General features: G+C 44.2%; 1 protein-coding gene across 1 annotated transcript in view; it reads right to left on the bottom strand.

The window, feature by feature from the left end:
- PARD3B (par-3 family cell polarity regulator beta) overlaps window positions 1–21,555 on the bottom strand; it is a 536,941-nt gene that overhangs the window by 421,506 nt on the left and 93,880 nt on the right. The gene's annotated exons all lie outside the window — the stretch shown is intronic.

Genomic DNA, 21,555 nt, shown 5'->3' with positions numbered 1-21,555 from the left:
CACCGAGCTACTGAAAAAGAGAATAACAACACCACTGCATCCTCAAACACTTTTCTGAAACTCAGTCTTTGTCTCCTCTTTTTACAGATTTTTCTTTTAATTGAACTAAACAAAATTTTGGGGAAGGGAAAGGAACTAATTTTGTTCAGAGGGACAATAAGTCTCATCTAAACCAATTAAAAAATGGCTGACAAAATGAAAAAAAAAATCAATTATTCCTGTGGCACTAATCAGGAAGACGTTTTTTGAACTCATCATTTTCTACAGTTACAGTGTTCCGATAAATTTACAGGTGCAAATTTAACTGTCGAAATCAGCATCCTGATTCTTTGTCATGGCTACGGAGTTGCTGAGAATGCTGTATCTTCTTCAGAAAATTGGATTAGATTCAGGGACTAAAATATGTGAATGTGAGTACGTAACTAAGTCTGAAAACATTAGCCTAAAGGAACAAACCCTGCATCTGTGTGCCTCTTTTATTCAACACCATTTGAACCACATTTATTCAAAACAAAGCCATTTTTCCTCATGCAGCTTTTGGCTACCTCAGAATATTCTACACGCAGAACCTGGGGGATGTGTGGAGAAGGAGACATGACATGTTATGGCTGCCCTTATGAGTCTTGGGTTCAAAAACACAATCACTTGTGCTTATTGATGCCAGGAAGCTTACAAAATCCACTTCAGATTGTAACAATTCACTCCCAAATTGAAAACATATTCACTTGACTCCACCCCACAACAAGATAATCAAATAAAAACTTCAAATGCAAAAGCATGAGAAAATGTGATGATACACAGCCTTTTGCAGTGCTCTGCATGAAATAATGCTGTCCCCTCCTCCCCTAACCCCAAATATTTAATCCAGGCCAAACTGAGAATAACTGGTACATTTTGATCTATCTGGGGTCAGGTCTTAGCCTTAAGACTGCAAAGTGAGTCTGTAAAGCTGTTCCTAAATAAACTATGGCATTATGCTGAATTGAACTGCATGTGCATGGAGCTGGATGTACTCAGAGCAGAATAACACCAACTGCTTCTTTAATAATTCTCTCCAAAATGCTGCAGTCTGGGAACAGTTTATATTAACCTATGGGTTTCGGATAATTTAATAATATTACTGCTATTTCTGCTTCACAGAGAGTGTAGATAAAACAAACTAGTTTTATTTTGCTTAATCACAGTTATTTTTTCTGAAATTTACATGCACCTTCTCATTCTACTAAGGAAATTTGAGTTAATATCATTCCCAAATTGTAACACATACATCAGGATCTATTCCTGAGAGCAAGACCTAACACACTAATAAGTCTCTTTTCACCTAGAGGCATTCCTTCTCAGTTTTAATAACACAGAAGGGAACGACTGCACAGCTACAGAGCAAGGAATGAAACCTTATTGTACATATGAAAAACAGACAGAAGGAAAAAATAGTTAAAATGAAAATCTCATACTGTTTTCTGCCATTTCACAGAATGTGACCCTAGCTGGACTATGGAATAAAATAAATATGAATCATATTTTGTATTTTTATACAAGCTTTCATCAAAGGAACTCATACAGAACTTAATGAGGGACACAATGGCTTCGTGGCATTGCTAAGTATTATTGTCCCCAGGAGGCAGAGGGGCACCTCGGGGACCCACCTGGGGCAAAGCACCTCTCCTGCACTGAGATGGCCTGGCCCAGAGACTCAGCTACAAAAGTGCTGTCACTTGTCTAGCCATTTTTGTCCAATTTAGGAGAAAATGAGAGCCCTCCATCAGCCATGCAAAGTAACAACAACAATGATAATAGTAATGATAATAATCCCACGCTGAGATAATCACACTTTTCAACAGTTTGGTTATTTTTGTACCAGTTTTGTTTAAGCTTTTAACCATTTAACTGTTACTGGTTACTTTTCTAAGCATTTCAAGATGCCTAACTACCACTTCTTTCCAGTCTTCTACCTCAAAAGCCCCAGTCCCAGAAGGGGTGGGTGCAGACCCCAGGGTCAGGGCAGACCCTTTTGCCCCCACAGCCTGCGGGAGCTACAGGCTCCCAAGGCCAGCCCCAGCCGTGGCCGGGGGAAGCAGCGGCCCCACCTCAGGGCACGGCAGCACCAGCGCCAGGAGCGTGACGGCAGAGGGTGAGGGAGCCAAAAGGCAGCCAGCCCATGGGGAGCAGCAAGTCCTCCTGAGACACAGTGCTCCTGTGTCCCTTGCTTCGTCAGGGCTCTTAGAAGGGTTTCTCAATATCCACGAGAATTTTGCTTCAGGGACTACTAGAGAAGGAAGGGACTGACTCTAATTCACAGCCGTGTTTGATTTTCAATGCTCTGAAAAGAAATTGTAGAGAGTCACCATGTATAAGGCCAAGGAGGCTTCAACAAATACCTAATCCGACCTCCCACACAATCAAACAACTCCTGCTGTGGGTACCTTCCCCCAGCAATACATGAACCGTGCAACTTTCATAACAAGAGCTATATAGTGCTTCTTTTCTTTCAAGAGCACCTTAAGGCAAACAGATTACGGATGGTGGCCTCAGAAGTCTCTGTGAGGTAGTTCTCACTTAAGAAAAAGGTAAAGCAAAATGCCACAGGGCAGATCAGCACTTTGTCACTGTTCTACCTAAATAAGGATGGAGCAGGAAAGATCAAAATTGTCAAATCAGTCCCTCCCAGCCCTGGGCAGATGCTTTGTAGCTTCCTTGCACTTTGGCAACCCTTGTATGCTTGTTATGCTAATAGCTTTTAATTGAATTCTATCAGTGGCGATGCGAGTGAAGTGCTCATTGCCTACAATTGAGTTACCATGCTCTGCAGGTCTTTCAGATGTGACCAGATACTGCATCTTTTCCTGTTGTTCCCGGCTGTAAACTTTAGTTTATCCATCAGTGCCAAAGCAGATAGGCCTTTAATGCAGCCTGTGAGGAGTCAGATGTTCCTATTTCCTACTAGCCTCACGTTGACCCTGTGGCCAACGCAGGCGGGCCGCAGCTCCCTCCCTACGGCACGTAATAAACCACAACACACAAAATACCACATTAAAGCGCTGCGGATGTTCAGCCAACTGCTTTCCCACATCACTGCAGGAACAGGTCAAGCAGTACCTTGCTGGCTGTGCTAGGTCATTGCCTTTCTGTTCCTCTCCCCGTGAAGGCGGTGCAGGAGCACCGGGCCCACAGCACAAGGCCGGCTTCTTTCTGCGAGAGCCTTCCCTGACCAACCCGCACCGCCTGCAGCTCTCGGACTTGCACTTCGGACCTGCTCCAGGCCAAATTCCCTCCAGTGAGGAAGCAGGGAGCAGTATGTCATGCACCACCTCAGCATGTGGGCCACCAGTGTCCCTCCTGTGGTTTGGAGAGCAGGGCCACAGGGAGGGCTGGGCACGCTGCAGGCCGCTCCACCACGCGGGGCTCGTTTGTCCTCATGGGCACCGGTGGCAAAGTGCAGCTGAGCTACGGATGGCAGTGTAGGGAGAGCTCCCGGAGTGCAGGGCTCAGGGTGCCCAGGCTACTCACAAACCCATTTTTCACCACTGAAGGCATATATAAGAGCCAAACAGCGAACACAAGAGCTGGAGATCTGAATTATTCTGGGTTCGTTATGCCAGAACACAGTCTAGCACCCAGCGCATTTGGATTTATGCTGCAGACGTCACCAGCTACATGCAATAAACTAGCAGCTAAAACGTTAAAGTAGTAGGAAGTCAGTGGGCAATTTTCTTAAGACGAGTTTCCAGATTTCAGCTTCAGGCCTGTTTTCAAAAATCATGCCTTTCATTTTCTCAAAACCTTAGAAAGTTGCAGGGCAGAAATAAAATGAAAAGCTATAAAAATAATGAAACTAGAGATGGGGGAATATTTTATAGCACATTGAACCATGAGCAAAAAGTGTAAATTAGGAAAAAATAAGAGACTCGAGTGCTTATACAGTCAAACCAATGTTTTCTTGGGATCTGGAAAAAAACACCCTAATAATAAATGACAACTCCCATCCAGAGCAAAGCAATAATTTAAACCTAAATTTACATTGTAATTAGCCTTTCAAAAATGCAAAGAACTCCAATATAGATGTCCATTAATAATCCCACTGCTGTTGGGAAGCCTGTTCCACCCACACAGGCAACTTAATTAAACTCAGAGTTCCTCATTCATACAAACAGACGTTATGGAGAACAGGTGGTTCCTAATTTGAAGATAATGGATAAGTGGATCTCACTATAGCTTCAGAGCCTCAGATTATCTCATTTAATGTTTTTCTTGTACCTTTGAAGATTTTATTTTAAGCTCAATGTTTTTTTTCACTTACAGCCATGACGTAGCCTATCTATAACAGAATACTGTGCATGTTTGTCTTTTAATAAAATGGCACAGATCACTTGCCTCAAAGAGCCATTGAAACTGCTTTACACGAGCTCACCAGTTAACCTGCAACACGCTGTGTTTTTGAGGTAACTACAGGACTATTGTTCACATGCACATACATCAGATAAGAGCTTGGATGTTCAGAAAGCGTTAAACCTTTCTTCCCTCTCTCCAAGCTTGAGAAACTTGAATTTCCAAAGAGAGCCTTGCTAGAATTGACTTCTCACACAGCAACCTGCCTAAGAAAGCTCTTTGAGGTAGATCTAAAGGAAGGAAGCGAAGCTGGAGGATGGTCTCCTACCCTTCCGTGGCCTGAATAACCTCTTCCCACATGGACTGGCCATTTGCAAGACAAGCTGCAGTTCTGTCAAAAGCCTCTGTGCTGCCGAGGATAAGTGTAGTGATGGGAAGGCTGGCATGCAGCAAGGGTCTCCAAGGCTGCTTGCAGCTGGAAAGTCTCCTGCTGGTCTGCAGGATATTGAGAGCATCCTCAAAAGACTCAGTAAAACATTGGCTGGCTGGAGGGAGAACTTTGTACTGGAAGAGCAGGAGAAGAGAGAAATAGAGAGGGGTCTCAAAAGAACAGAGGTGGCCGAGGAACAAAGTAGTGCACAGTCTTCGTGCTGGGCTGCCAGACCTACGCTCAGGCAGCGTGCTGCTCTGTGGGGACACCCAGGTGGTGGAAAAAAGCACGGAATGCGCTCGGGATTGCTCCCGATGTTTTGGTGCTTCCTTGCCTGTGGTCACGGTGTTGTGTGAAGGCAGGCAGCAAGCTCAGCTCTCGGGCTGCACCAGCGCGGCCGTGCCAGGCTCCATCTGAGCTGGCTCTGGACAGAATCACTGAGGATGCCCCTTAATTAATTAGGATTCAGCCTAATTAATTAACCACATGCCAGGTTCTCTGCGGGTTGATAATCTTCATGAGCTGCACGATGTTTATAGGCAGTTCTTTGCCTGGCAATATATATCTAGAGTGAGCACCAGGATCTGGAGCAGCAGGTGAGGCGAGGGGGAGCTTTCACTGCCACCTGCACGTTTTAAAGCACTGTATGAGGGACTCCACTACCCTCAGCTGACAGCTCACAAAATGCTGCAAGAAAGCAAGGCAGGGTAGAGCCGTGCCTGGGACACAGGTCTCCCAAGACCTTATTTACTTGATAAAAATTGCTTCCCTTGAGCCGAGGCCTTTTTCTTGTGGAGAATTACTTCAGAATTTCTGGCGCCTCAGAAAGTCAAGTTGCAGTTCTGCACAAGGGGTGGAAGTAATAACTTTAAAACTCTTTGGAAGGGATTTGGAGGCTCCCCTGGAAGGCCCAAGAGTAAAGAGGAGAAAGGCACAGATCCCAGACTTTGCTCAGAAACTCATCACATTTGGCATTTCAGCTGTGCAAACTGCAATGACTAATTCAAAACAATGAAGCATTTAAAGACAGAGACTATCTATAGTAGAAACAAATGGGTCTTTTATACCCAATTCGAACAGCCATTTAAAGAGAAAATATAATCACAGCATAATCAATGGAGTGAGTAATATTTACTGGTTGAGTGATGAATGGCTCTCTCTGGAAAAAAGGATATTTTTACGTATGACTTCTGACAGCTAAGGTAGCTAGCTGTAAGATGCAGCCTGAAATAAATATCCATTTTATTTTAACCAAGCAGGATGATCCAAATCGGGCAGGTGAAGACGCAGCAACTCACACCTCAGTAACAGTTTATTCACAGGCCTACTGTTTCTTTTGTTTAACTCTGTTCTACCTCCCACTGTTACTGAGGCAACTTCTGCTTGTCAGGAAAACATTATTACAAGGTTGATCTTAAGTAGAAAGGACAAAGAGGTTAAACCGTCGTGTTACAGGTTACCACCTACCAGGGCTCGGTGCACACGATGGTAGGTTGACCTGAAGGGAGGTTGAAAGAAGGGTACACGGTGTTGCAGGGTTTTGCACCACTTAGGCAAGGTGATGCTCCTTCAGCATGGGTAGGGTTAGGTGTGCACAGCTAACCACTCCTGCAGGTTAGCAATATCAGGTGAAGATGCCATTACCCAGTCGTGTATTAAAGCCAGCTTTACAAGAGCTGATGATTTTTATGTGATGAGACTATCCCCAAGTTACATTTATTCAGTAGAATATTCAGATAAAATAATGTGTCGTATAGAATACGAGGCTGTTCGACCACGTTCCTGCACCTTGAGCAAGATATACCATAGGAACCACACACACACGTGGGCAATATACTCTGATTGGGCCAGAAATTGGGATGAAGATGTTTTCTCTCACTGTGCTCTATCTCAGTCAAATGAAAGGTTGATAGAAGTTTTAAATGCTTTTTTTTTTTTTCTGTGGAGGAAAGGCTATACTCACAGGCATTTTTCCTACATATTTATGCTACATGGCCCTTGAAGCAGGCACTATCTGTTACAGTCAAGAATATTGAGGCCTTCACTGCCAACTGAGAGTCCTGTGTCTAGTCAACAGCCTACTCTCTCCTTCCAGATCATCCATCTTTTTAAAAATCAAATAAATCTCCTATTATACAGCAGTCACAAGACAGATAAAAATATAACAGTTAATGCTAGTATGGCAGATGTTGTGTATTCAGACTCCACCGTCAAACTATAAACGTATGGCAAAGGAAACAAGAGCAGATTGTCTCCTTTATCTTAAATTAGCTTTATGCCCATCAGGTGATCTCTGTTCTCATCTCCTTTGTTCCTACCCACACTGCTCCCTTCCTCCTAACGTTCAGCTGTGTTTTTCTCCAAGTTGTGTTCCTCCTGTTTGTTCCTCCATACAACACAATAAGGCTGTCTGGAAAGCTCCAATTCAGTTAAGCAGAAACATGCAAAATCAAATGAGAGGCTTTGGATTTGCAAGATCTCTTAATACTGGTGTGTTCGTGCTTGCAGGTGAAGATGTTTGTTCAAGTCCACGCTCTGCACCTTGATGTGAGCAAGAAGTCATTTATTTAAGGAAGTGAAGAGTTCAAAATCTGTGAGAATGGAAAAGGTGTTTGGTTGCATCTTTTTCTTGGCCAGGTCTCTAGACAGTGCCTCTAAAGCCTTGGAGAAAAGTTTGTATACTCAGAAGTTCATCTGCCCCCTCCCCAGCAATATACTGACTTACTTAGTAAAAGAGATCACCTCTCCCTACAAGTCCTCGCACTGAAATAGCCATTTTTTTCTGCACCTCTGGTCTGACCATCCCTAATCTCTCCCCCTCATGCACCGCATAACGTTGCTGACTTTGGCCCTGTTGAACACGAGCTGCAAGGCCTCTTTGCTCTCCTGTACTTATATTCCTATTGATTCTTCCAACTCATCATGCCTTTATATATATGCCTCCCTAACGTCTATGTGCACCAATCCAGCAAATATCTGACTTCACGCTTACACACTACCCTGAACTGAAACGTTTTCTTGAATAGGGGCCTCAGTTTGGAACAGCCTCAACTTCCAGTCCAACAAGCTCTTTTCTCTCCTCCAGAGCCCTCTTTCATCTAAGTGCTCATTTCATAAAGCTTTCTGCAATCAATTTCCTCCTCAATGTCATCTCCACTTCCCCCTTTATTTAAACTATTGCCCTCTTTTTTGCTTCTGTCAGATTTAGAGTGTAAGCACTGTGACCAACTCTGCATGCCTTGATGGCACTAATAATGTATCATTATACATAATGATGTAATCAGAGAAAGTTCAAGAGGCAGTTCAAGCATGGGGAGGCTGGAACCAGCCCATCTTCAGATGTGTGGAGCCTGCCATACAATTTCAGATAAAAGGAAAATATGTAAATAAACAGTCAAACTATGTGGGGAAAAGGCAGAGAGAAAGTCAGTCATTATATTAACTTTTTATTAATGTTATATGTATTGTGGGAATTGAGAAGGGAAAGTGGAACTGAAGTTTCCAGTTTCTCCTACGAGCATTGTATCACTCAAGATTCTGCACGGGACTATTGCGTAATGGGAAAAGCTTGTGCTTGCAAGACACATTCCAGCAGCAGCCAGCAAGAAAGGCACATTGTGCAGCTTCCACCCTCCCCTGCCAGGTTCCCAGTTATTATTTTAGGAAGGCACAATTACAGGCTCACAATTTTCATAGATTTTTGAAAAATGCCCCATTGATTAGATTTTACAAACTGCCCAGAAAAGGAACGCCGGAATTAATGCCAGGCTGACACTGTTTATATTAGTTTGCTCACAAAACCTCTTTGTAACTGTCAGCTTGTGGACTCCATGGCTGTAGGGATACACTGTCAGTTTTTTAGAAAGATGGAAGAACATTGCCAATTCATTTTTCTGTCAAACGTTTCATTTATTATTGAGTCCGTATGCAGGTTAACATCTCTCTCCTGTGCCAGCACTCCTGCAACAATAACCATTTTTGTATTTCACTTGCCAACTAAGTTTGCGCTACCCTTGCTCTAGCATGAAGGAGATATTCATGGCAGTATGTACTTAATGAATGAGCATAATTAGCTTCAAGATGTCTCAGCGGGCCGGTGAGATGGCAGCACGCTGAATTGCTACATAAAACGTGAAGCTAAATGACTCCCACACCCGTAGCTGGTGATAAATAGGCTTGACACAACACAGTTGCTGGTCTCTTAGCCAGTCGGAGTTCACTGTGCTATGGACTGCAAGTTTGGAGAAACCACGTGGGTGGCCTACATCCCACATCCCTGGGCTCTGACTCATGTGCCTGTAGGCAGAGCTCCCTAAGGAATGGCAGCAGCCTGCAAGGATGTCAGTGACCCCCACGTCTTTGAAATGAGGCTAACCCCACCACACAGAGCTCAGGGTGGCCCTGGGGGGGCCAGGCAGCGTGGGGAGCAACCCTCTGTGGTGCTGATGACACAGGAAAAGAGAGGTGTAAAAAGAAAGAAAATGACAAGGACCAAGAGAGGTACACCTCCACTCGTGTAAATCACGCTAGCAAAGGGAAGGCAGCATTTTCTGCACTTGGGAACAGTCCCAGGCTGCTGCCCCGTGCCGTGCTGCTGCCTGTGCCACGACTGTGCCTGCAGCACCAACAAGGGCAGCTCTGTTCCGCCGGGCACAGCCAAGCAACAGGAGATCTCTAACTGAACACAGCCAAAAAGAAAAGCTGGGCAGGTGCTTAGAAGCGTGAGAAACGGCAAAACAGATGCTGGGATCTCTTTTTTTCTGTTTAAAGGCAAGACAGAGCTGAACTGAAACCAAAGCCTGGACATCCCTTTTGTGAGCGTTTCGATGAAGGGCCGTGTTTTGCAGGGTAGGCTGCATCACCACCCATCTCGTTCGGTGGATGTTGTTAGCCTTCAGTGCCCCCACCGTGGATAGCTTATCCTGGATGCCTACAGAAGAACAGTGTGGGTGAGCATCGGCCCGTGGCTATGTCAGACCCTCTCCCGTGCTGGTGTGCCCCCAGCCATGCCACGGGGGAGAGGGCTGGACCATACTTTGAGTCTTGCGTAGTCAGTCACATCCATATTCCCGGGTCTTTGTTACGAGTGATGGTGTAATATGTGTAAAGAATGCAGCTTGCAGTTTGAGATCCCAAGATGAATTTGCAGTGCTGACAGCTAGAGAAATCATCTCTTGATTTATAATCAGAGGAAATTTGATACAGGAGTCTCTGTGAGAGGATAAATGTGTCATTTTTAGAGTCGCTTTGACTATAACCCCACTTTAATTGCAGAAAATACAAAATAAGTGCCAAATGGAAGTATGAGAAGCAATTTTTTTCTGTTCATTACTGACACAAAATAAGCCGTGAGCTTATCCTTTCAGAGACTGTAAATTCAAAACACCCTCTACATTTTAAGCCCTATTTCCCTAGAATGAGAAGTAAAACATATTGGCATATTGTAACAGTTATAAAGCTGTAGAAAAAAATCTTTCTTTTCTCTAAGTAAGATTGATAGGCATTTTCCACTAAAACTTAATTTCAAATGAGAATATAAATTATAATTTTATATATCTGCCATGCAGTAGAAGCCTGAATATTCTTAATCACTATGGACATATTTAAGATTGTTCAGGAAAGAAAAAAAGGAAGACCACAGCGTTTAACAATAGTTCTGCTAAATAGCAATCCTTCCAACTGTATTTTGGCAAGCAACTACAGCTTGCAGAAATCAAGTAACCATGGTGTCTTAGTCATCTTTACATCCTCTGGGATCAAATGCAGTTTAAATAACCAGAGTTAAAATAACTGTCTTTGGAAAAACAGTACAATCCAGCAAACATACCTTTCTGTCAAGACTTTTTTTTTTTTTTTTTAACAAAAAGCTGCTGTTTCTTACTTCTGTAAGGGAATTTAAAACACAGAAACTATATCTTCAGTAATAAACTTTAAGATACTATCTAGACCACTCAAGTTTTAGACTTGTTTGGATTAGGAAAATTGGAAGCGTATGGATCAATTAAGAATGAATTAATGTGACATTCCAGCATGAAAGAGATGCTCAGAAACCAATTGCAAAATAATCAGTTTAAAATGTCACAGAAGTTTAAAATGGCTCATAAAAGAACCAGTGGTGAAACCTGGCCTTCAATGAAGTCAAAGAGAGCTTTAAAACCACCTTCAGTGAGGGCCAGGTTTTCAACCTCAAATATTTTGACTTCATAGCACATTTGCCCCAGCTTGAGCAGCAGACCTCCAAGGAAAGCTAAATCCTGGAGCTGCTGAAGTTTCAGCGTGGTGTTAGAGAATATAATCCATCTGTAAGTGGAACATTTAAGGGAAATTACAAATAAGTGGATATGTGACTGCAGATCTCTATTCACCTCCAGTTCACTTTGGCTGAGTCCTACCTTCCATCCTTCTGCCTGCTTCTGCTCCTTTGCTTGGGGCAGGATTCAGCAGTCATGGGACTGTTGCCTCTTTAACGTGATACATTTTTTCAGATGACTTCAACCTTCAAAATCCCTGAAAACCTACATTTCATATATATGTGTTTGTTCTCCACCGTTCCCTGACCTTCCCTTCCCTCCCCGTTTTAGCTCATCTTTCACAAGCCTATTTTCAAGGAAGCTCTGTCCCTGCAAACACACACACACATTTGCAAGCTTTGCAGACAGACTCTGTAAGGCCAGAGCCATCAGTTAACCACACGCTCTTCCCTCCTCCCAGCCCACCTCTCCCCACTTGTCTCTGTTCCCCTTTCCTTCCTGACACCCTAATTGGGGGCTTTAAACTGTTAACTCTTCAGGATATAAATTATATCATCTTGTGTGTTTGTACATTGCCAAGCAGAAGAATAGTAACTGCTCGCCTTTGCTGGCAATCCTGTGACACCTTTTGTAAGAGGGTGGAAGCTCTGGAGGTCTAATTAAATTTCAGTGTGGATGATCACATTCTGCTTTTCTAAATTCCTTCTGCTTATCTAAATTCCTCCTGTAGTTACAACCTGATACAATATTTCTCTTCACTTCCCACTCCAGCATGCTGTGTAGTGTGACTGTGTGCTTTTAAACAGCTGCTGCCGTCCTTCCCAGAGCTCCACTTCATTAGTGGCTAACACATCTTCTGTTTATATAGTTTGCGATGTGAAACACACATCTCCCTGGATTTGTATGCATGTGTGTGAGAGAGATGGAGTACTTTATTAATATGGATTTCTTTAAAAATGGAATAAGACACTGATTCTTAAACTACGCTCCATGGAGCACTTGGGGATGGCCCATTAAGAGCTGGTATGTCACATGGTGCTGATTTCCTCTGTGTTTCCAGCTGCTAAATTGCACTGTGACACTGTTAAATATACGTTAAATACTTTCCTAATGTTACTTAAGCAAGTAAATTGCTTCCATCGCCTGAAGGAAGTTCTGCAACTGCAAGCATGGGGGAAAGGAAGGGAAAAGGCGATCAACAAGACCCTCTTGCGGTTTGGGCCAGCCCTCTGAAAGCATCCAAAGCATGGGGTGCGCGGCACTTCATCACAACTGAGCCTCTTCAGGGGAGGGGATCAAGATGGGCAGCCACAGGCTGAGGTATACAAAGTGATGGGTCACTTGGAAGCCTTGTGGGGGACCTTCAGGGGCCCTCTACCCAGACAAACGGCTCACCATGGTGCAGCAGCCCGTGGAGCTGAAGCCAGAGGTTGTGCACAGGGCCAGTAAGTGAAGTATGAAATCATAGCCTCTTGTGTCACCATAATAAAGAATACATGCCTGTTTATTTAATGAATTTGAGCATTTTCAACAACTGCTGCCACTGTCCATATGCCATTTCTTTCCTTTTTTCTTTCCTTCCTTCTTTTTTTTTAAAGCAAACCAACACGAAGGAAAAATAAACTTGCAACTCACGCTCTGCTCAACCTGCCCTGACCCTACAATAACGTGGGAGATGCAGACGAAATATGTAGTAAGTGGAAGTATTTCCTAAACACACACATCTTCTCCCCCTCCATTTTAAAAGGACACGTCAGAGGCAGAAAATAAGGAACTTATTGCTAACATCTAGCCTATCTTCTTTGTCTCCAGCCAACTCCCAGTATCTATAGGGAGTTTCTACCATTGTAGAAATAAGCCTGTGCAAAGAGCATGTTTGTTATACAACTGTACAAATACACACACACAGCTCTGCATGGACATGCCATGGTAGCCGACCAACTGTGTGCCTGTGTGCTGCATGTGCTTGGGCAACCCACAACAGATTTGGTTGCCCAGTCCATCCACATATTCCTGCTTTTGGCAGGCTTGTGCCTCTCTGCTTGCACTAACATCAGAACATGTACTAGGGCTGTTCAGAGTAGCTGTAGAAGTTTTGTTGGCTTTAGCTTTCTAAGTGGGCAGTTGGGGTTTGTGTCCTGTTACAGAACAAGGACCACAGATCGCTAACACGAATGTTTGAAGCTTGTACACTTCCACTCTCATTATGGTGTTTGTCACAAAGATGAATTAATGTTGTGCCATTTTCAGTTCTCATTACAATCTTTGTCATGAGATGAAATATTAGACTCTTAAAGTCTCTATGAATCATAGCAGCGTGCTCTACTATGTTGACCTTTTCAATATTCTGTGTTTGGACTGGTTGGCATTTCCTCTCCTCTTCCTCTGTAATAGCTGCACTAAGCTCGTGGGCAGGCTGCACTGGGCTTACCAATGAAAATGCAGAATACTGATGAAGTCAGCATTGCACAGACTGTGTATGTTTTGAGGAATTCATTGCAGAACGTGAAGTCTAGTCACATTGCAAAAGGAGGGACTGAAGAAATGGGCCCATGGGAAGCCCTGCTTGCTGCTTCTATAAAACACACACACATACACATCCTCAATGAAAACAAAAGTAACTACTGAATAGTTGAAATGAAAAAGAAAAACAAGTCCCCAACTACCAGCTCTTGTTTGAAAAATAAAAAAGGTCACAAATCTGTTCTTAAATGACCAGAAAATTGTCATCCAACAGTCTTTATTTTCCAGTGCTAGGTGTGGAATTTCCTGCTTTCTTTACACGCGCTGATGGTGTCAACATCACACAAACAATGGCTCGACTGGGATATTGCAGAGTGTTCTCCAGTGTTCTCTCATAGCTACTGGATGAAATCAGTCCAGTAGAAACACTTTTAGCAGCTTGTCACTACTAAAAGGATTAAAGGAGGCTTTCTTCAAATAAATTAAAACATTGCCAGCAAGCCAGAGCAAAATGCATAGCCTTATCATGGTATGGTCAGAATATCTTCTGCAACAGTACAAGGATCCTCTTTATGCATGGTTGTACAGGGGAAGGGAGGAGAGCAGAAGAGAACTGGAGCAAATGTCCCATGATGTGGTGAACCTAAGATAGAATCTGATGTAGTCTAGCTGCTCTACAAACAAACCTCCCACATGCTGCAGCTGGAGGAGGCTGCCACATTAATGCTATCAGTGCATGAAAAGAAAGATGGTTGTACAGGTGCTCAGGGAAGAAGAAAGCCCAAACAAATTCCCACCCCTCAGGCAGGTCACTTCAAAGGTAAACATCACCACAGTCTCTCCATTCTGGACTCTTCCCTGCAATCATGGCTCAAGACACACATTGCTGCAGAGGGCCCTCAGGCCCTGAGCAGAAATATTCAGTGCTTCTGGGGAGGACACAGCTGCAGAAGCACAATCCCACTGCTTGCTTGTTTTGGGGGCCACTGTGGCCCATGTTAGTCTGTCCTTATCAGGGCATGTAATCCATCCCCAGATCTGTTCTCGGTCACACACTGATTATAATGAAGCCTATCTTTCAGTAAAGATTTGCACACTCTCATTCTGGTGGTATAACCCCAACTGTTTGTATGATACCCAGGACCTCTTAGGAAAACACTGGAAATTATTCTGTCCCTTAGCTGTCACAGAGGAGGTCAAAGGGTTCAGATGACAGTCAGCTTAACAGCTCAAGACACACTGCTAAAAAGCCCCCTCTTCATTGCAAATGTGCGTTTCATCCTTGCTGCCAAGTGGTGAGACAAATATGTAACTAAGGACCCCAAACAACCCCACATCCCTCATAATTCTGTGCACATTAATGGGCGTTTTAACCCATGTGCACTGCCAAGGGCCTATGGACCAGTTTACAGCTTGCATGAACCCAGCCTGGAGCGCAGGAATGTGACCATCTCTGGGGGAGGCTGTGCAGCACATCCCAGAGCCACAGGCTGGGATGCGCAGACAAGAGCCTCCTCTGAGCGGCTGACATGCTCTGGGCACATAAAGGAGGAGTGGGGCCACAGCATCTCCGCTGCAGGGTGCAACAGCCACCTCGGGCCCATCCTCAAGGGGGAGGCAGGGGAGAGCTGCTGCCCCATGGCTGTGAGGGGAAGACCAGACTTTACCCAATGTAACGAACTTTGGGATCTTAACTGTCTTAAAACAGTCGAGTCTGCACACAGTGTGCTGCTCCTGTCATTAAATATCATGCACGCCTGTGGGTTTTGGTCCATTTGTCTTGTTTATATAGCTCAAAAGCTTTTAAAAATAGGACGATTCATTTATAGAACTTAGAAACTGTGAGCCTGCCAAAACCCCACTATTTTAAAACATTCTGTGAAGTAAAAAGTTAAATGGGTTGGAAAATGTATGATTTTAGTCCTTGTGAAGAATCATAAGAGCAAGAAGGAAGGGCCACATGGCATCCCAAGGCTGCAGGAGATAGCACAGGCCGGAGGCCTGCCAGGAGCTCAGCAGACCAGAGCGCGGCCAGATCGCTCTGACAGCCCCCTAAGAGCACCCCTGGCACTTGCTCTCCCGGGGGGGCTCCTCCACTGCAGGCCAGTCAGAACCAGGCTGTTCTAGGGCTGAAATGAACTACACACAACTGCCAGTAACAGGGACATCTCTTTCAACATGAGTGGCCCGAATCAGATCAAAAAGAGCAAACTCTTTTTAGATTAACTGAAATCAGAGTTCAGTGTCTTTCCAGAAAGGCCACAAATCTGACACAGAGACTGACATGTCACTGGGGAGCTAAGTTAAAGGTCATGCAAGCTTTCAAAACAAAACCTAAATGTTTGGTTCAATGCAATATGCTCCATATGAAAGCTCATGAGACCCCTGATTGCCAGTGAGATCACACCACTTGGGCAAGCAGGTGATGCTCTGCATTACACTTGCATCCTCAGAGTTAAACTCCCCCTGCACCTTCCTCCTCTGAGTTAACGCAGAGGGTGCAGGACAGTGGTTTCACAGTAGCCAGCTTTAGCACATAATAACAGCCAGGCTGTGTCTTCTGCCCTGCCCCAAACTGGGAAGCATTCACCTACGGGAAGGTAAATGTATAAAGCCACCCCTACCCTGGGGAAGGCCCATCCCTGCAAGTCACAGCTTCTTTTTATGTGAATAACATAAAACTATGTGGATAATGTCTGCCTGAAATGGCTCCCACCCTCCTGCATGGCTCCTGCCCCGGCTGGGAGCAGAAAGTGAGAGACTGCCCCTTCCTGCAGGCTCTCACCCTCCTTCTGGGGTACAGCCACTAAATGCATTCTCACCCTAAGACTCCACGGAAATTTCAAACTTATTTTCCTAAGCTCAGTCCCTCCTCCAGATGGGATGTAGGGCTCTGATAAGAACTCTGGAACAGCTGGAAGGGAACGCCAATCTCTGCCTCTGCCATTTAATTTCTTGGTCCAGCAGTGTCACACAGCCCTGACCTTGGTGGTCTGACAGCACACATTCCTTTCTGCCAACTCTGCTGTGAATTGCTGTGGTGTAATAACAAACAACTGGGAGGTGATAACCTCTTCAACCAGCCCAGCTGAGCAAACATGAATAACAGTATTTACTTCTTCCAGCTGAGACCTGCACACTGGTATCAAAATGCAGAAACTGAATTAAAGTGCAAAGCAGCAGTGGAAGCAATGCCATCAGATACCTACACAGAAGATATGAGTGCTGTGTGTAGGTACAGGCCTAGCCAGTTTAAGTCTTTCACACTGGTTGCTCTCCTTGAAATAGTTATGTCAATACAACCTCTCCTGTGGATGAATTCAAGCAAGAGGCACCTTTGATGGGCAGCATATACCCCTTTCTCCTCAGGAAAGTGTTCCTGCAGAATAGCTGCATCAATATACACACATACCCCCCCAGCCAGAATCCTTATCCTACAGATCTAATTCATATGTATGGCCCAGGTTTTAAAAAAGCAGATATTTCTTGTGCTGGTCTCTGTGACTGCTTCTGCCTCCCAAGGAGGTGGCTGGCTGGGCTCCTTAGCAGTCATTGCTATCCACAGGGCTGGCCTTAGAAACTGGGGTCCACCAGTTCATAAGACTGACACACATGACAAAGTTAAATGCTTAAACAATGTATCAAAGCTACATATAGGAAAGCTGTGCCAACCTCCTGCTGTCAAAGCAGAGCCAAGGGCTGCTCCCTGGTAGCCTAGATTGGTTTACAGAAGTTCTTTCAGCACAGAAAAGAACACTGACTTCCTTACCCCCAGCTCACCCCTCCCTAGATATAGCAAAAGCTGAAATCCTCCTGCATCAGCCTGTAAGACTGGCAATGCTAACAAGGGGCTCACATGAGACCTTTCCAGCTCCACAGCAATATTTTTTATTTAAAATCCAAACACACAGCTCAGTGCAGCGCTAGCTGTGAAGTAATTCTTCCCCCTTAAGCGAGCTCCGTCAGTGTTTTCCCTGTTCTGCAGTAACAGACCTGAACATATAAACAACCTCACGGCACGCTCTGGGTTAGTCGGTGCCAGTCAGTAAGAGCCCCCCTCCGAGAAGACACTACAGAAAGGAATACTTCTAATTTAAAATCCTTGTAAGTGCTAGAGACATTTAAAGCATTAATCAGCAATTAATACAAATAAGAAACTCAATCTCTCACATCATTAATACTAATTATGCTTTATAGTTGCATTTTCTGAGTAAGATGACAGGCAACATGCATATGGAGGAGGTTGTTTGACAGAGGTGTAGAAATAGGAGGCAGCTAAATTGAAGGAGAAAGCAGAGTGTCAGACGTATTAAAAGGCCCTTAGTTTTCTTGACCAGGGGAAAGCATTTCTAAAAGAGCTGGAATTGGGCCCACAGGAAGTTCAGAAGCTGAGTGAGGGCAAAGTGTGACTCGGTGTGGGTGTCTCAGGTGCTGGGCAGCTGCTGCTGGGAGAGCTCCTGCAGCTGTGAGTGTTTGGTACCTGTTGGACACAGACCCAGGGCATCTCCAGTTGGATACCAGGCATCAGAGTGATTTTCAGAAATGTTGGTGTCAGCTTTTGCCACAAGGAATGTGACACTGGTGGCCCTGAGGACATCAGTGATGACGCTGAGAACAAATGATGTGAAACTGATCCAGCATTTTCACACCCTGCCTCTTTAGTAATGGATTTCCTGTCCTGCATGGTAAACTTCACCAAATACCACTGAGTCCCTGTAGAAAGAGCTGCTACCTTTTGCTGGGAAGGTGGGGTTTTTATCTCTCAATGTGTTTACACACGAAATGATGAGCAGAACAAGGACTGCTGGAAAAATTGATCCCACATTAATGTGCTCGTTGACAAGTTCCTACTGTGCTACAGTAGGATACTCTGGAGGGAATTTCCATCTAAAGCAAACAAAACACAAACTAAAGATTGCATATACACCACTCCCCAAGTTAGGACTACTCCTAAACACATACTGCCCCCTCTTAATCTCATTATCTGCTCTCACTTTACACCTCGTACTTTCCATGTAGTCAGTACATATTGCTGCACCGCTCTGGTGCACCACACCACATGCAGCTTGTAAGCAAGAATGAGATGGTCCAGACATCAAATCAGTTATGATGTGCATAAAACCTCAGCTTACTAGTCAAAGGCAATCTGAACTATACTTGTTACAAATGCCTTCTATCTGGATTCCCTGTTGCTTCCTTTGGCCTGGCTCCAGCTGCTTGTACTGACAGGAGCAGACTTCATTCAGGAAAGCTAGTGAAAGCTGGAGAAGTCATTAGACAGGTTGTCTCTGCCCTGCCCAGTGTTGTGCTAAATTACACCTATGAGGCTGCAGATGCATTTGGTTTGATTTATTTTACCCCAGCAGGGAAGCCAATTCTGACCTGGATTAGCAGCGGCAGAGCATCTTAACTATAAGCTCTTGAAAGATGGCCCTGCACAAACATATTTCAAGTTCATATGCGGTCTCAGGCCTCCCTATGCAAAGGAAAGATATTCTTTGCATCATGAATAAGTACTAAAGAAAAACACAATGAGAAAGACATTTTGCCAAGCAATAAAACATAGCTAGTCCAGATAAGGGGGAAGGAAAAAAGGAATTACACCTCACAGTTGGCAAACTCTGTGTCTAGTAGTGATGACTCAACCCTTCAGAGAACATTGTGCACGCAGAGTCTGTCCCGTACCAGGACTGTGCTTACCCCTTGGTGTGACAATAGGGTTGTCAGATCAGTGATGAGGCAAAGTCAGGGCAGCTGAACAGATGCACACTGTGGTGCCCTGTGCTCAAGCTTCACGAAGGCGTTGCAGAAAAGTAACATCTACTGTTCCACAGCACAGCAGCACTGCTGCTGGCAGCAGCCCTGCAGAAGACTGAGAGCATTTCAGCCTGAGAGAAATTCTGTACACTAGCTTTAGGCAATGGACATCATGCTGGCAAGAAGTAGCAAGGCTTCTTATACTTGGCTCTGTCACCGACCTGCTGTGTGACCTCAGGCAAATCACTTCACTTCTGTGTGCCTCTTCTACTTCCCGTCTTTCATCTGTCTTGTCTGTTTGACTGTAAGCTTTGGGAGGGGGATTATCTCTTACGATGCGATGAGTATGCAGCACCAACCACAGGAGAGCTTTAATCTCTGTTGGGACTCTGAGGCACAGTGCAAAACCTACAGCTATTCTGTAGTCCAGACTGTCTACATTACCATTTTGCACAGAAGTGTTGCAGAGTGGTCAGAATGGGCGACTGCTCCAAGATTTGCCAAGCCAGCATTTTTCAGATCATCCAGCATGTAGCCTGGCACTCTGCCTACTGAATGGGAAAGGCACACCTCCCAGCAGACCTTCTATATTTTCATTTGGATTGTTGACTCTGCATGAAAAGTGAGATTATGAACTGGCTGCTTTGCCTTAAAGATAAGCTTTGAATGTGCTTTCCTAGGACAATAGAACAGCCATGCTGTAAGAGGGCTTCCTCTCCTACATATGACCATGCCAAGTGCAAAAGAAAATGAATTTTTATGACTATATTTCTTAAAAACAGCTATTAAGAAAAGGATGAGGAACACCTTTATTACTGTTAATGTGATGAGAACACCCCACATACACAAGGTACTGTACAGATGCCTAGGCCAAGAAAAGATCTGACTTGTAGATGCCTTAATGGGACACGATTTTATGAGCTTTAGAAAACGCACACTGACCACAAGTACAGCTCTGACCATAAATATGAGTGAATGGATGTCCATGTGTGTGTCTGTGAGCATGTGTGTACAGAGAGAGAGGAAATGAGAGAACAAGACTGAAGCCAACGTGCAAAAGAGAAGTCAAAAAGAGGTGTACCACAGGCAGAAGAATCCAGTTGCTACCTTGGCCTGTTGCTTCCCACTTTTTTTAACAAATTATTTCTGTCAGATTTTATTGCAGAATCATTGTTCAAATCCCCTACTCTTAAGCATTCACCTCTACTTAGCCTTCCTTCCAGTTTTCTAGAACAAAGAATGTGATATGCCTCTTGAAACTACTCCTTTATGATCCAGAGCTGACTGAAAGTTCAAGCTGCCCTCAGGCGGCTTGGATCAGTCCCATGACACCTGTAACACTCCCCTTGAAGAAACTCACAGGAAGGCATAACTTTCTCCTCTGTTACTGTATGCTTTTTGAACTTTCCATACAAAATACCCTTCTACAAACTGCAAAGCAGCTTTGGGCTTTGCTAGAACCTGTAAAGAACAGCTGTCAGCAAAGACAGCAGCTTGTGTTATCACACAGCACAATACTCTCCACTGTTATCATTTTGCAAGATGTGCTGCTTCCCGTTGTCCCATTTGTGAAGGTGCTTTCTGGCTTTCCCTCTCTCTGTTGTGACAGCTTTTGTCTTTGCACCACTGGTGCAAAACTAAAGAGATCTCTGAACGAGGGAGCAGTTTTGTTCTCCTGCAACAGAGAGATATGCCAGGCTTTTCAGCTAAAAAATAAAATATAGGCATGTTTTTGAATCCCCTTTTGTTTTTCCTAAGTTTTACAACCTTACTTATCTGTAAATAAAATCACTATATATATTTTTTTTTCATAGCATGCTGCATAAATATAACTTCATGCATCTGGGAAGCTGACAGCTGCCCTATGAGATAGAGTGTGACAGTTTAAAATCAAGGAATCAATCACTGAGATATAGTGCCTGCATGCCATTTCCACCAGGATGTATTGCAGGATCCAGGAGCTCGCTATTTGAGATATGCCATCATAACTCTGATAGATTAAAGCACCACATCCAGGAAACAATTGTGCAAGAAAAAAATGGTGTCATAGATCTGCCAGGTTACAGCACAGACTCCAGGAGCCAACCAGTGGAAGGCAGGGCTGTATCTCTGCTCCCAGAAGCCGCCAGAGCAGCCTGATGACAGTTCTGTTCTCAAACAGCCCCATTATGACCTAATTAGCATACATGAATTGCAGATTTAAAGCATTAAAGTGATGTACAAATCATTAATTTTTTGTCAAATCCATGTCAGCCTTGTGTATGCCTTCCTATTTTAATGTTGCATGACAGAGAAAAGAAGTCTAATCCTCTGTATATAAAGAGGAGA

Source organism: Anser anser (genome assembly GCF_964211835.1).
Source record: "Anser anser genome assembly, chromosome: 6".
NCBI lineage: Eukaryota > Metazoa > Chordata > Aves > Anseriformes > Anatidae > Anser > Anser anser.
This window is presented reverse-complemented; position numbering and strand designations above follow the sequence as displayed.